Source organism: Phalacrocorax aristotelis, chromosome 4 (genome assembly GCF_949628215.1).
Source record: "Phalacrocorax aristotelis chromosome 4, bGulAri2.1, whole genome shotgun sequence".
NCBI lineage: Eukaryota > Metazoa > Chordata > Aves > Suliformes > Phalacrocoracidae > Phalacrocorax > Phalacrocorax aristotelis.
This window is the reverse complement of record NC_134279.1, coordinates 73,746,438-73,758,670: the sequence shown is the minus strand read 5'-3', so window position 1 is coordinate 73,758,670 and position 12,233 is coordinate 73,746,438. Positions and strand designations below refer to the sequence as shown.

The following is a 12,233-nucleotide window of genomic DNA, read 5'->3' as shown; positions in this document are numbered from 1 at the left end:
GTAAAAACTATGACTGAATTTCATCCCAGTTGAAACAGCCTAATACAGATCGCACCAGAAATATGCACTGGTTTCATGCCTCCTTGCTGGGAAGAATTTGATTTGGTTTATGCATTCTCATGTGAATAAGCCACGAGCTTATTTTAGGAAGGTGGTTAAAGAAGGTACAATACGCACTGAAGAACTTTATTCTTAACTAGACTTTCCTTCTGTGTGACTGACTGTACGTGCTCATTTGTGTGATGAAAAACTCCATGCAACACCCCATGTGCATTGTAGTTCATTTACAAAGGGGTACTAGCTTCTTCAGTTGAAGATAGTTTCTGTTTCAGATGAAATTAGGATGTTATCCTACGCAATAACTTGGAGTAAGCCAATTATCAAAGAAAGGATGTTTAGGGAGGATAAGCCATAATCACTGGGATTTCAGCAGGAACTGCCTGGGTGACCTGGCTCATGAAACTGCCATCACAAATGTTATATCCTTAAAAAGGCGAAAGATGAAGTTGGCTGCCACAGGTTCAAGGAAATAAATCGTCAACATTCAACTTTTACCATGGAACATAATTTTAGTAGGAAGCAAGACCTTAACCTAGTTCTGACAGGAACCTTAAGAAGTGATGGTGAGGGCACTGAGAAGACTTCCACACATGCTCTCAAGGCCAAAATGACTCTTAACAAATGCACCTAATGAAGAAAGCAGTTTCTTTTTGTTCCAAAAGGTCATTTAGAGTAACTGCAAGGCTAGTCTTCAGTGAAACCAAAGTTTTGGTGGAGCACAAAGAAATTATTCTACTTTATGTAGGTATATCTTGATGAGTTTGCATACTAATAGTAATGATAATTTTTACCCAGAATGAGCAGGTATCTTCTAATCTTAAAAGCCATTCAGAATCTAGTTATGAGGTGGAGGAAGATGAAGTCAGCCAGGGCAGAATCCTGTCATTCTGTGCTATTAGGCATGGAAGCTGTTTGCACCAAAACCACCTCGGCCGAGGTGGACCTAAGCATCACTGCGGTCATGTGAACTTCAGGAGAAGAGATTACCACAAGCAGAGCAGTGCCTCTGCAGGTATCCTAAAGACAGACTAAACTTGGTCCAAAAGGACCTTCTGTCTTCTCCAAAGTTTGGAGATAAAAAGTTTGGATGAGGAAATGGGAAAATGCTCTGACTTGACTTTGTCACATCCCAAGTGGAGAGGTGGTAAAACACCTGCTCTGATTCCAGAGTTAAATACTGGGAGTAGAGGATCCCTCCTCCTCACTTTAATGCTGCATTTTGTCCTGGAGCCAGGATCTTTTATCAGGGGAATTACATTAAATAGGAATATGCAAAGTTACTTTCTCTGGCTGTTACTCATGTCACCTCTTCAGTGCCTCAGGTTCTCATTTTCACTCAGTTTCTTTTCATGGAATCATGTGTGAGCATGGGGAACTCTTAGCATGTTTTTCCTGAGGTTTAGGGATACGAGTGGCACTTTTATACTGACATCTGTGCCTCATCACTTAGGAAATGTGTGTAGCAATAAACCTACCCAGCAGAGTCCTGGTACATCACCCTTGTATGGTGTGTGAACCTAAGCGCCGCACTGAAAATGACCTCAAAGAGGAAAAACAGGGAGATGGGAGTAGAGCACTGGAAGATGTCACTCTTGCTCCTAACTCAGCTGGCTGTTTAGATGCAAGGATGGCGCTTGCTTGCTCTGTGAGAAGATATTGCTGAATATGATAATGACTTTTTTGTCATGGTACTTAGAGCCACAAGGGATACCTCCCTGAGATATCCCTTTTCCTTACAGCACAAAAAATATACAGTGCGTCTCCAGAACATGTAAATTCAGCTACCAGATGATACACATTTTTAAGCCCGATGGGACCGAAGACACTCTGCTTAAATGAACCCAATGGGACAGAAGACACAGCTTAAATGCAGCAGCAAGGCCATGGCAGGCTAATTAGTCAGGCCATTTTGAATTTCAAGATTAAAGCTCTGAGGCTTAAAAAAAACCACCCACCAAAACCCAAATCCAACAAACCTTCCAGTAATGTCTCAGAAATATCCTTTCAGAGCAAAAAAATAGAATTAAATATGTGAGAAAATGAATTTTTTAAATTTTTGTTTATGAGTTTTAACAATATCAGAAGGTGTCCATGACACCATATGAAATTAAAAGTTTAAAATAATTCAGTTTAAAAATCAATCAGGGTTGCTCATCAGCATTGGAGGTTTGCTGTGACACAACCTTAATCTCATGTAGTCATAGGTAAGGGAAGAAAAATGGAGGTCAATGAGCAATAATTTATGTCTTCAGGTTTTGTATAGAACAACATTCTTAATTTGATTTACATTAGTGAATTTGGGAAAATAAGTATAGCGCATTCCACTGTAGGGAAATAAATTTTCTTAAGATACTAAATAATGTTATTTATATTGCAGTGCTATCCAAAGGAGCAGGCAGGACCATGGCCTTGCTGTGCCTGTTTTCACACTGAGAAAGATGTTCCAGACCATTTACCTTGTAAACCTTCAAATATGCAAATGGTACCATTCACATATTTAAGAGCAATTGCACACATGACCCTTTCAACACAAAAACTATTTAACTATATTTTAATGTTTAATCAAATAACAGAGTAGGTAAGGATACAATTACAAAGCTAAGTAGATGCACTAGGTACATAGATCAATCCTTTTATGTCTAAGCAGGATTTGGAGAGGATGTGTCTTCTATTGGCCAGTCAAGATTTAACAAGATCAGTGTCCCTGTTTAGTTCTACTACTAGCCAGCTCCTTGTAAAGGTTTTTTTTCACCTTGGTGTGCTACGGTGGGAAACACTATCATCCAAACCAAAATGCTTTTATATAAAAATACTTTTTTTCTTTTCCCACCGCCAAGAGTCTCTCCCACTAGGCAGAAGACTATGTTTAAAATAATCTAATTTTTAGAAAAACCTTTTCATTTAACTAGGAAACCAAGGTAGATATTGATGGCTGCGTTCATCTTGCAGTCCTCAGTGTGGAAAACTTGATCTTCACTGATCCTTTGGGTTGGATGTTGATGGTTCACTGAAGGAGGACGAGTTTTTGGAATTTAAGAAATAAGTTCTCTGATGAGGATTTTGCTCCCAACTACATATTAACTGGCCAACATAAGCTAACTGTAATGTATATGATAGATAATCATCCCTGATGTTCAGAGCAAAATGAAGCTAGGAAAATTGGAATGAAGTTTGTATACTGAAGACCATTTAATGCTGACAATTATACAAAATTTTATTATTTTGAACATGTTGAAAGCATTAAATGAGAAAATTGACATTTATGTGAGGATATTTCTGGATGTCTAAAATCCTTTTTGGAGCAACCCACGCTTTCATGCCTTTAACCAAGGTAATTAAACAATGGTAATTAAAACCATAGACTTTGCATCAGATGCTGGACTAGTTTTATTTTTCTGACTTCTCATCTGGTGTTTGTACAGCAATAATCACACTTCATTACAGTATGCGTTGTAAACCTCTCCAGATCAAATCTGACAAGTTGTTTAGTGACAGCCACCCTTGGTGTGATTGAGATGTCTGTATACCCAACACTAAGCTACTTAGGTTTATAAGCCAAAGCTTTTACAGCCCCAAAGCCACAAATCCTTATCACTTTGTTTCATACCCTGTCTTCCTTTATTGTCTCCAACAGTGGTGAAAACAGTAAGAGACCCTGTGTGGATTTGTGAGGGGCCATTCATCACCTTGTTGAAGATTCTCACATAAAGTCTTAATCACCATTTCCAAAAACACGGAAGAAAAGCACTAAATTCATTCACGATGAGTTAAGTATTTCAGTATTTTCTGCCTGCAAGTAGGCTGTGTGAGCACACTTGTTTCCATGCCAGCCTAGGTGTTCAGTTCTTCCTTGCTGAGCAATACTCATGTAGGAAATTCTGATCTGCTACAGAGAAGCCTTCTGTGACGTTGTACTAATTACATACTGCTGTGCTATTACAAACAGCCAATCAGTTCTCTTGGCTATCAGAAATAGGACAGGTTCAGTATCTGTGGAAGAAGTAATCTGGCATTGCCATGAAATAATTATTTCATAGTTAGTAAACGCTGGCACCATTTCTAGCATCCCTCCTCTTTGAAACAAAATACAGCATAATTTCTTTTTATTGACGTCATAAAGGCTCAGTGGGACACCTGAAAACACCTCTATGGAATAATTACAAGTCCCCTTGTCACTTTCAAAGAGATTTTCTTCTGTTACATTTGTTTACAAGGTCAGACTGTTAGAAATACACAGTTCCCACATCTTCCCTTCCATAGGCAAGGAGGTAATGCAAGCAAATGCCAGATGAGCTGAGGTAGTACATGCAGCAGAAACAGTGGCAAAAGACATATAGTCTTGATGGCCTTATGGAAGTTGGAAGCAATTAGGCTATTAAGGGATAGCAATCCATAACAAAACCTTTTGTTTGTGGAACAGAATTTTTGTCCCTGTGAAATCTTCCCAGTCAAAGGGATAACTAAGGACTTGTTTGGGCAAATTTAGATCTCTAGAGTATTTTTAAAAATTACTGTACTACACCTGAAAGAACCAATCACACCTGAAGTTTAAAATCAGTCAATTTTCGTGTTTATAGTTTGAATTTTTAGTCTCCCTAAAGGATTAAAAATTACTTTTATAGGACACAGTATGTCTGGAGAAGTTAGGAGGACTAACATCTTGTAATTTTATGCTGAGCTGCCAAGATGTGTTCTGTGAGGCTGAAAAAAAGAAATGCATACTTTATTCAGTTACTTTCCCCTTCATAAGCTTTTTCCATAAAACTCGGTGAGATAACAAAATTGGGGTTTAACCTGATCCCAAATGTTTCATGTTGGTAGAAATCTCCTTGGGATGCAGTGACAAAGAAAAAAAACCAGCAGAATGAGAAGGTAGAGGTAAGACTGGAGGAGCAGGATCCACTATTTTTCCAAAGAGCATTTCAGAAAGGCAAGGAGGTATTACGAAAACATGTCCTAGACTGGATAAAAATTAAATTAATGAAGCTAAACCATCAAGCCACACTTTTAAAGTTTAAAAGTTTTCTTGCAGACCTAACAGCAGCAGTGAGATGTGGGATATATATCCTGCTCTGGAGATTGAAAGAAACCTAAAGACAAGGTAAGCATTCTTCTTCACCTTGTGACTGGTAGGTTCTGTTCCATTTCAGGTTCCAGTGCATAGATAGACTTTGAAGAAATCCCCTACGTACAAATAATTTCTGCCAGTCCTTATTCACAATTAAAGATCAGAGTCTTCTGCAAAGAGCACAAAATCTTTTCAGGTTCTGTAGGAAAGTGAAATATATTTGTTCAATTCTCCCTTTGTTCTGGACCTTACATTAGGGACATGGTTTAGGAGGCAAGGTGGTGTTGGGTTGACAGTTGGACTTGATGATCTTAGAGGTCTTTTGCAACCTTAATGATTCTATGATTCCTTGGGAATCACTTAGTTGGTGTTCACTTTTGCGTGTGCCATCTTCCCCTCTTCCTATTTCTCCTCTTTAAAACCAGATTTTCTAGTACTGCCCTTTTGAAATAAAGTGCTGTCCCCAACGTATTTTGGGAACTTGTTGCCTGAGACCTGCTCCATCTGGGTGGGAAAACTTCCCCTTTACAGATACTCTGGCCCTTTGGATGCCTCGCCCACCTCCTCGCCCTCATCAGATGGCTTAACGGTTGAGCTCAGTGCCACCCTGCTCGCTCCCACTTTCACCTTTACCTTCCAGGGCCTGTCTCACTTTCTTCCTGGGCTCCTGAGGCAGGGCATACCTGTTTGATGCACCTCCGAACGCCTCCCAGCCTGTCCTCCCTGACCCACCTGCCCCTTCCCTCAGCACCGCTCCAGAGCTGCAGGTTATCCTAGCAAGCCAGATAACGCCGTAGAGCTGTTTCTGTGAGGAGCGGCTCCACTTTGCCCTCCCGACTCCGAGAGGACCGAAAAAGTTGTCGCTACTGTGCGATATAGATCGTTTAATTCCTCCCCTCGGTTTCGGCCGCGGGACCACCCCTCCCCGCCTCAGCCCCACAGGCGCCGGCGCTGCCCCGTTCGAAAGAGCGCCGGCAGCCCGCGCCTGCGCACTGCCCTCCCCGCCGGAGGAGCGCCCTGCTCGGGAAGCATCAAGAACTACGATTCCCGGCATGCCCCGCGCGGCCCGCTGCCCACGGCCGCGGATAGCTGGCCGCTCGCAAGGCACGCCGGGAGCTGTAGTTCTTTGGCGCCGGGTATTGTCTCTCCCCTTTCTCTGTCCGGGAACCCGACCGCCACCCCTGCCGGGTGAGTGCGGTGACTGACAGATCCCTGCAGCCAGTGGCCGAGGCGCTGTGCGGTGGAGCCCGGCGCCCGTCTCCCCGGTGACCGGGGGAGCTGGTGCCTCAGCAGAGTAGCCGGAGCCTTGGGGGACGGAGGTGAGTGAGAGGGGGAGCGACCGCCCCTCGCCGCCGAGCGCCTGGCTCGGGACCCCGCTCGGGGTAGGGTGGGAGGCGGCGTGAGGTGAGCCGGGGGGAGGGGAGCGGGGGGGGTGGGAGGGCAGCGCCCCCTCTGCGCGCCCCTCAGGCGGCGGCGCTGCCCGCGACCCCCGCCGGCGGCGCGGACGGGGCGGGGGGGGTCCCTGCTCTCCGTCGTTTTACCGCTCGGTGTTTCAAACCGTGCCCGCGGCGGGTTCAGGTGCCGCCGCTCCCCTCCCCGCAGCTCCACCCTCCCGGGAAGCGGCTGCCCCCCGGGGCGGTTACCGTGTGACCCCGTGGACCGTTGCTCGAGGCGGGGAGCGGCAGCGCTGACCCGCAGCCCGGCTCCGCGCCGCCCGGGCCTGCCGGTCGCCCTCCGCCCGCGGGTGCCCCCGCGCCCCGCGGAAGGCAGCGCCCGGCCGGGGCCGGAGCCCCCCTGGCAGGCGGGCAGCGGCCGGGGCGCTTGTGCCGCCGGAGGAGCCGGCGGGGCGAACTTTGAGCGGCTCCCCCCAGGCTAGGGGCGGGAGTCGGACGTTACCCTCCTGGCTCTCGCCTTTGCCTGGAAGCGCCGGGGCTGCGAACCCTCCCGAGCCTTTCCCGACCGCCTTTAATCCTGAGCGGAGCAGATCTCGCCTGTCGCTGCTTCAGTCTGAAATGCTGCCCCTTCTCCCGGCGTCCCAACAGTTCTGGAATGTATTTGCAAGAAAAGAAGGGGACAAAAATGCCAAACTACCAGCAAAACCTTTTCGCGTTCTTAAATACAATAAATAAATTAATGAGGTGCAAGCACGTGACTGTTTATACGGCAGCTTTAGAAAACTTTGTCCTTAGTCGCAGGAGTCCTGTCAGACAAAACAGCAAATGTCATGTTTGTGCTCTTCGTACACTGGCTTCAGTGTGAGGAGAGTTTCTATTAACAACTATTTTTTTAGCCTGCTGTTACTAATTAAAGTCAGTGTTTTTTGAATGATCGTGCTAGGTACACCTAATTGTTTTCTGGGGAAGCAGTTGCTGCTTATACAGGAAACATAATGGTATGTTTTGCCAGTTGTGAAGTGCTGATAAAATGTTTTATTAAAATATTGTCCCACCCAAGTTCTCAAACAACTGGTAGCTGTCTTCTACAGGTTGTGCTGTTATATTTCTCGTGTAACTTGTCTATAAACATGTACCACATTTGAATAGTGAGTGGAATTCAAATTTTATAACTTCATTTGATCTTTGTAGTGGCATCATTTGTGAAAGTCAGCTCTGCCTTAATGAGCGGCACCCATGCTGAGGAGTCTTTTGCAATACTTCAAGACGTGTGTGAGGGATGAGGGAACAGTCTCTCTCCTCTATGTGCTTCCACTTTGCACACTTTATCCTCTTACAGTCTCACTATTGAGAAACAAAATGAAGCCAACCAGTTCTCTGCTCTTCAAGAAAAAAAAGCAAGCACATTAACATGGATGCTGTAGAGCTGAGTATCAGCTCGATTCCACAGGCTTTTCAGAATGAACTGGTGGTCAGTAATTTAGTCTTAAACTTCACATGCGCCCTGACTGCCCTCTGTAACTGTTAAGGATATGGTCTAACATAGACTTTAACAGAATGCGTCCCGTTTGTTTGCTCTTCTTGTTGCTATGAGTTAACAAAAGCAGAAGCAGGAAACAAACCACCTCTTTCCCTTGAAAGTAAGCAAATAAGTATAATTTTCTCTGTAGTAGGGGGTTTGAAAATGACATGAAAAGCTAGCATGGTTATGTAAAAACATTACATAAAGAAATGTGGTGTTTGTGGGATAAAGTACAGTTCAACCATACCTGGTATTTTTGGAGTTTTATACCCCAAAAATAATTGATTGAAATGGTAGGCCAGAACGTATACGGGCAGAAGGCTCCAATGTTTATTTTTGTTTTGCAGTTCTGTGACAAAGCTGATGTATATGGGCAGATTATGTTATTTCACATACTTGAACAACGCTTAATTTGTATATGTTAGTGTTTCTGTCTGAAATGTCCTGTGAGATATTTTGTAGTTATTAAACTGTATTTGCTTTGTGTCATATTACCAAGTTGTGTTGGTACAAATTTTGCTGAACTTTCTGAAATCATAGTAGTAATTTTATATTTGCAGTGTTTTTCAAATGATAGTAGGAGTTCTTTATTTTCAGCGTTTTTAATGACTACATTGAAATGTCACAAACCTATGTAATTTGCTTAGGATTTAGTTGCTATGTATTACAAATTATTCTGCTTTTATAGTTGAGTGTTCTCCTACAAAAGGCACATATCCTCCCAGCTAATACTCACTAATGTGTTTTGGTATTGTATGGACTCTTTTCTTTAAGGCTTACTTTATCATATTTAGTGAAAGTCAAAGTGAGCTTGGACATGTGTAATATTGTGGTGTAACCATTTTTCTGACCTACTGTATATGACTGAATGTAGTTATGCTATCAAATCCATAAAATTCAGTGCCATAATTATTAGGAGTAATTACAGGAGTATATTTTTCGTAGACTCAGTAAGATTCAGTAATTATACTGAAAATCAAAAGCTCAAATAATCTTATCTTTGGTTACTTGTGACAATTATCACAGGTTATATAGTTCACTAGTAATTTCATGCTTTAGTAAACATGCAGACACCTGCAAAGCTTTATATCAGTGCAACTAAAATGACGTATTTGTATCACTTGATACACTACATTTTGGAATCTGTGACAGGAAAAGGATATTCAGCCATATGATTACTTTGAAACTGTGGAAGTTTGTGCCATTTCTCCTTAGCTCCAGGTTTAAAATCTGCAAAGAAATTAAAAGAAAACCTAGGCAGTTAGGTAATTTGATAATTTAGTTTTGCACTAGTTTGTTAACAGTTTGTAACTCAACTAACCTCTGTCGGAATCTCTCTGGTTAAGTGAAACACTATTTTAGTAATTTTTCAATTTGCCTGCCATGCCATTGTTGCAGTAAAACATTTGAATGCTGAGTGTTCTTGCAGAAGAGCTACATTTGTCCTTTGTCTTGAAGTTTCCTTGATAAATTTTGTGAGATGTTATTTATCATGTGTGTAATTGGCACAAAAAATGCAAAAATATTTAGCTACTGGAGGAGGGAAGAGACGGCTTTTCTACTGATGTAACAGTTTTTTCTTTGTTTTGGGTTTGTTTTTTTTTTTCTTTTTAGTGTATACATTAATAGCAAAGAGCCCTTTAATGTTGAATTACGTCCTAACTTTCCACTCACAAAATTACACAAATTAAGAGCTAGAAGTCTTCACACGTCTGGAACTTCATCAGTAGAGAGAAGTAATGCATTAGCAGCCTTATGTTTTGTTTTTATAATGGTCAGGTTTTGGAATGATGTTCCCTTATCAGTGGCTATCATCTGGAATAAATGCTTGATGTGTAAGGGGCATAGGTTAGGAAGGCATATAGATAAATTGACTTGTGAATGGAGCTGAAAGGAATCCTGTCATAGCAAATCACAGAATCCCAGGTTGGAAGGGACCTCAGGGATCATCTAGTCCAACCTTTCTAGGAAGAGCACAGTCTAGACAAGATGGCCCAGCACCCTGTCCAGGCGACTCTTAAATGCGTCCGACGTGGCCGAGTCAACCACTTCCCTGGGGAGATTATCCCAATGGGTGACTGGCCTCACTGTGAAACATTTCCCTCTCGTGTCCAATCGGAATCTCCCCGAGAACAACTTGCGTCCATTCCCCCTTGTCCTCTCCATGGGACTCCGTGTAAAAAGGGAGTCTCCATCTTCTTTGTAACTACCCCTTAATTACTGGTACGTGGTGATGAGATCCCCTCTGAGCCTCCTTTTCTCAAGGCTGAACAAACCCAATTCTCCCAGCCTGTCCTCATATGGCAGCTTCCCAGTCCTTTGATCTTCTCGGTGCCCCTTCTCTGGACCCCTTCCAGCCTGTCCACATCCTTTTTGTACAGCGGGGACCAGAACTGCACACAGTACTCCAGGTGTGGCCTGACAAGCACTGAGTAGAGCAGGATAATGACTTCATCTCTGCTGGTGATGCCCTTTTTGATGCAACCCAGGATCCTGTTGACCTTCTTGGCCACAGCACACTGTTCGCTCATGTTGAGCTTTCTGTCCACCAGGACCCCCAGGTCCCTTTCCACAGAGCTGCTCTCCAGCCAGGTGGATCGCAGTCTGTACTGCACTCCTGGATTATGTTTTCCCAGATGCATGACCTTACACTTTTCCTTGTTGAACTTCATAAGGTTCTTGCTGGCCCGCACTTCCAGCCTATCCAGGTCTCCCTGCAGAGCATCTCTCCCTTCTGGAGTGTCTACTTCCCCACTGAACTTGGTGTCATCTGCAAACTTCATCAGGCTACGCTTGATCCCATTATCCAGATCACTTATAAAGATATTGTATAACACTGGGCCCAATATCGATCCCTGGGGGACTCCACTAGTGACAGGTTGCCACTTGGAAAAGGAGCTATTTACCACCACCCTTTGGGTGTGACCTGTCAGACAGTTCCCCACCCACTGCACAGACCACTCGTCTAGGCCGTAATGCATCAATTTCTTCAGGAGGAGACTATGGGGGACCGTATCAAAGGTCTTGGAGAAGTCCAGGTAGACAATGTCCACCGCCCACCCCATGTCAACCAGGCAAGTCACTTTGTCATAGAGGCCACCAGGTTTGTCAAGCACGATCTGCCTTTAGTGAAGCCATGTTGGCTTTTCCCAATCATGTGCTTCAATTGACTTGTGATGGCCCCCAGGAGGGTTCATCCATAACTTTCCCAGGGATTGAAGTAAGGCTGATGGGCCTATAGTTACCCGGATCCTCCCTCGACCTTTTCTTGTAGACAGTGGTAACATTTACCTTCTTCCAGTCCTCTGGGACATCCCCTGTTCTCCACAACTTCTCGATGTGGAATCATGATGTAAGAAAGACAGTGCTGGGGTTTGCTTCTTCCCAAGAGCAGCCTAACTACGTTTTCATTGTGTATATTTTTCATAGTTGCATGTAGGGTAACTTTTTATAGATTAGAAAGATAGTTGGAAAAATCTGTTGTTTCTTATCAACATTACAATATTGAACCTTAATTTTTTGTAACTACTGCTTCTTCTTATATTTTTATAAGATTATTTATAATCTAATACTCTTTCAATAGTTTATTTCTTGCAAGATAGTAGCACTTTTAGGTGCCACATACTACAGCGCTTTATGTTGACCAGGTTAGCAGCCCAGTTTTGGAGGGTACCCAAGGGCCACATTAGGCTATTCTCCAGACAGTCAAGAACAGAAATATTCACTGTAAGGCAAATTAAAACATGTATATATTTATGCTGCTAGATAGCAGTTTTTTATTGACTATTGGGCATTTGTTAGCTAGGTTTTTTTTTTGTTTGTTTAAAGAACTACATCTTGAAATGTTTAATGATTGTTCTTAGAAAGTACTAGACCTAATTAGAGATAGCTGAATGTACAGTGATCTCTTGGTTCACAAGTTTAGTCTCATCAGCAAAGGTCAGTCTATGTTTAAGGCACAAGACTGGATGCAAGTTGACAAGGCTGTTTTACAGCAACATGTGAGTTTGGTTAAATGTTTGCAAAGCATTTCTCATGTTATGATTTCCATTCAAAGGTTAAGTGTGAAGTTTCATGACTTCTTAAGGCTAAGTTATTTTCTCAAATTATAGGGGAACTGTTGTTATTGAAGCTACATAATTGCTATATTAAAACAATTTGCAAAAACCATACTACATTGAACAGTCAC

At 43.0% G+C, this 12,233-nt stretch overlaps 1 protein-coding gene across 4 annotated transcripts in view; it reads left to right on the top strand.

The window, feature by feature from the left end:
- The first annotated feature begins 6,239 nt into the window (after positions 1-6,239).
- The window catches only part of RGS12 (regulator of G protein signaling 12), a 91,771-nt gene continuing 85,777 nt past the window's right edge, over positions 6,240-12,233 (top strand). For all 4 annotated transcript variants that reach the window (XR_012660418.1, XM_075091975.1, XM_075091974.1 and 1 more), the window contains exon 1: positions 6,240-6,447. The gene's annotated coding sequence lies outside the window, so the exon portion shown is untranslated. The remainder of the gene's footprint in view (positions 6,448-12,233) is intronic.